Raw genomic sequence first — 4,509 nt, 5'->3', positions numbered from 1 at the left:
ATAACGCTGTAAATAATATACAGTCAAATGAATAAAGTTCCACAGAAACGGGTCTGGCTGGAGTTTAATTCAGGGTGGAGATAGCCTGGATTATTGCAATAGTCTGCACACACATACACCCCCCCACATCATCTGCCAGTTTTAAAGCAATTAAATGCCCTGTCAAAAGAAATACAAGCTCTTGTCTCTCCAGGCCAGGCTTCAGGGCCCTCACGTTCTGCTGCAGACATGGAGGGAGTCTCCTGTAGGTGTGGAGACCAAATGTAATATCATTTCTCATTTTATATAAAGAAAGAGAAAAGACGACCAAATCTACCATCTCTGCTGTAATTCCATTAGCTTCAATGTGATCAGTGTGTCCAGAGCCTCTTAACTACAGTTCAATACACTATGTCATTTGATTCATTCATTCTTTAAGTACAGGATAGTTCTCAAATTTTGAAGGTCAAGACTATTTCTTGCTGATGGTTCTAGGCCGGGGGCAATATTTTTTTGCAGGAGGGCCACTTAATGAATTTGGATATGTGGTCAGGGGCTGGCTCCACCCACCCTGCCTAGAAGGGGTGGAGTCTGCAGTGGTAGGGGCGGGGCTGCGGAATAGCCTCCCCCCAGTGTTGTCTGAGGCCGGATGCTTTGAATTAAAAACACAGCAAAGGGCTCGCAGCTCCTGGCCCTGCTGCTACCTCGTTGCCTGTCAGCTGCCCAGGGTTGCTGTGGCTAATAAAAGGGCTCGCTGCTCCAGCCCCTGCCAAGGTATTGCCGCAGCTGTGAGCCGGGAGCCATTTAAATAGGATCCTGCTGCCTGAGCCATCACTTGGAAATTTGGTGGCACAGGCAGCAGGATATAAATAGAAAGTGGCCAGATGGGCTGGATCAAAGTGTGAGGTGGGCCAGATGCAGCCCTCAGGACACATCTTGCCCAGGTCTGTTCTAGTTCTATTCCCCTAGTTGACCAACATATACATTTCCTCTGCAAATAAACATCATGGAGTTGTACTGTGTGTGTTTCCTATATAGCTAACTAAAAGGGGGTGACCCAGCAGTGAAACCACTCTTATAGATGGTTACAGAGGTCTGTCAATAGCTACCAACCACTCTTGTAGTTGGTTACAGGGCCCTGTCAATAGCAACCAGCTTTAATGACTGGTGTTACTTCATGCTGCTTGAGCAAAATGTTGCAACCAAATAGAACATGGCCAATTGCGCCGCAATCCTGGTGCAATAATGTACGGCAATCAGGAGAGCTTTTATAGCATTACATTAACTGGATTATGTGCCAGAGAAAAAAAGGCTGTTCTGACAAAAGGACAGGAAGCCGTGAAATCCTCTTCTCATCAGGAAATTGGAAACGTTACCTTAAAAAAAAAAAAGTCTCAGGAGCAGGATGCAGAGAAAGAAGAACATTATCCGGTCTTCTCTGCCCCAGTCCTTCCAATTTTAACCACGGTAGTTAACCCTGTGGTGGGAATCAACCCCGCCTGGTCTTAATGAAAAGACTGCAATAATAAGGACAATGCATTGTGTGTAAAAAGCCCATTGTTTGATTTTCCAACAATATTAGCAATTTCAAAGCAGGAAATTGCCAAGCAAACGAATGAAAAATACTGGCTATACAGACAAATCAAAGCAGAAAGAAATGTGTGAAAAGCTCCTTCATAATGCAACAAACATACCATCCTCATTGGTCATCCCCCGGGTGACGTTCTTCTCTGTGCAAAGGGACAGAGCAAGGCCTATGCTTCATGTAAAAAAAAACAAAAAATCGTAAAAAGCCAGTGGTCCTGTAGCACCTTAGAAACTAACAAAATAATATCGATAGTATCATGAGCTTTCGTGGGCACAATCCACTTCTTCAGATGAGTGGAGCAAGAAGCACAGACAGGTACAGAGCCCCCAAAATTTATATTAGAAAAAGAGGGGAGAGAGGGAGGAGAAAAGAACCCCCCCACACACACACAAAACCCCCAGTCAATTAAAACGTTCATGCTAAATGAGGCTAATAAATCTTCAAGGGCACGTCTAGACTTGCTTTCACTTTCAAAAGAAGATATGCAAATTAAGTGAAAATTTGCATATCTTCTTCCTATCGCTTTTTCGAAAAAGGTTCTTTTGAAAAAGAAAGTAGTCTAGACACGGTTCTTTCAAGAAAACCCCCTTTTTCTAAAGAACCGTGTAAACCTCATTGTTTTAGGAAGAATGGTTCTTTCAAAAAAGGGTTTTTTTCTCAAAAGAATCATGTCTAGACTAGTTTCTTTTTTGAAAGAACCTCTTTTGAAAAAGCGATCAGAAGATATGCAAATTTGTGCCGAATTTGCATATTGTCTTTTGAAAGTGAAAGCAAATCTAGACGTGCCCCAAGGGAAGTGTCAAAGCCTTGGTCCTTTCAACGGCTCCATGTGAGTTGTATCTCAAGGTGGGACCTGAACCAGTTCCGAATCCAGATTCAAATTTTGTGGATCAAGCTACTTGGAATAATTAATTATTATTTATTTTATTATTATTACTAATAAAGGGGAGAAGCCTCCCAGACTGCAGGAAGCAGAGACCACTCTCCAACCTGTGTACCAGCTTTCCATTCACTCCTGTGCCCCTTCATCCCATCCTCTCCAAAAATCTTCAGTTCTAAGTTGGTCTCACAGAGCCACCTCTAACCCGGATGCCCTGCAATGAAGTCAATTTGTAGTGGGCCACAGATGAGCGGCCCAAACACCACAATTGATTTTCAGAGCAACTCCCCATAAGTCGGAGGATGGAGGTGGGGAAGAAGATAGCACTTTACAATCATCACACCTCCATTGTGGAAGATAGGCAAGTATTGTCCCCAACGGAGAGAGGACACATTCAAGCGCAGAGTAGGGAACCTCTTGTTTTGTGTTCCTACAACATCTAGAGATTTAATCCACGGCTGGGGCCCCTAGATGCTGCTGCAATACAAATACATTTTTAAAAAGTGAAATAATTTTTCCAAGCCTGTGGACAGAGTCAGGAGTGAGATTAGAATTCAGTGCTTCCTAGCACTGATTGCTGGCTTCAGCTTTGTAGACAAGATGCTCCTGTCCTTTATATCACATCTAAAACGTTTTGCTTTCCTGAGACCTGTGGAAATGTTTGTCCGCGCTGCTGGGCAGTAAAAACAATGAGATTTTTTTTTTCACATCACCCTAATGAGAAGGTCTGATTTGTTCCTTACTGACAGGCAGGTATGGTTGAGGGTGAATTCAAGCCAGAAGTCACTGCAATCATCCTTGTTATGGTCATATTTATGGCTCCTTATTAATGAGCAAAGCAACAAGTCCTGTTTAATGAGAATCTTCAGTCCTGCCTTTCTCTTTCTTTGCTAACAGTTCACGGACGATCACTGTGGTTGTTTGCAAGAGTTCAGTATGTTATTTTCTAGAAGCACATGCATCCAGCAAAGTTTTCTCGTCACTCCACTAGCTTCCATTGCAATTATGATATTATCATTCTATTCCTCCTGCTTAAAGAGCAAGCTAACTACAATAGATCTGGATGATTTAATCACTTAGAAGTTTCTTCAGTTATTTAAAATAAAAATCTCTGATGAAAATATCCTGAAAAATCTTAAAAGGTTCAAGAATATACATTTGTTATGGCTGGTACGTAGACATTGGTCAATTTCACATGGTCGGTGTATAATTCCAAAAAGCAAATTGCACATTGACTAGTACACAAGCTATGTGTGATTAAGGATGTGGATGGTTAACCAGTGGGGACTGCAGCAACGCATGCTTCAGGGCCCCATTATACTAGCTTACTCAAACACAACAAAAATATGGTCCTCATCTCAAAGGGCTTACTGCTTAGAACTCGGACTTCTCAGACTCACTCCCCTTCTCAGCTTACTCCTCTTTTGTTTTGTTTTCCCTTTTCTCCATCTCATTTTCTCCAGAATTCTCTCTCTCTCTGCTTCTAGACCAGTGTTTCATAAACTGTGGGGTTTTTTTGTTTTGTTTTGTTTTTTGCTCAACAAAAAATCCTTGGTGTTCCTCATAAAAAAAAAAGTATTGTTTGGTGTTTCTTGGTTGTAAAAAGTTTAAGAAACACTGTTCTAGACTGAGTCTATGTGCCTACATACCATGGTGATGTAGGCACCTAGATGTGCTCAAGTTTCTCCAGGCACCTTCTCTTGTGTATAAGAAAAGAGAACCCCTAGGCTACGTCTACACTGGCATGATTTTCCGGAAATGCTTTTAACAGAAAAGTTTTCCGTTAAAAGCATTTTCGGAAAAGCGCGTCTAGATTGGGAGGACTCTTTTCTGCTAAAGCACTTTTTGCGGAAAAGCGTCTGTGACCAATCTAGACGCGCTTTTCCGCAAAAAAGCCCCGATCGCCATTTTCGCGATCGGGGCTTTTTTGCGGAAAACAAATCTCTGCTGTCTACACTGCCCCTTTTGCGCAAAAGTTTTTCGGAAAAAGACTTTTGCCCGAACGGGAGCAGCATAGTATTTCCGCAAAAGCACTGACAATCTTACATGAGATCATCAGTGC

The sequence above is a fragment of the Pelodiscus sinensis genome, chromosome 26, assembly GCF_049634645.1.
Source record: "Pelodiscus sinensis isolate JC-2024 chromosome 26, ASM4963464v1, whole genome shotgun sequence".
Lineage (NCBI taxonomy): Eukaryota > Metazoa > Chordata > Testudines > Trionychidae > Pelodiscus > Pelodiscus sinensis.
The sequence above is the reverse complement of the archived record's forward strand: the minus strand, read 5'-3'. Positions refer to the sequence as shown.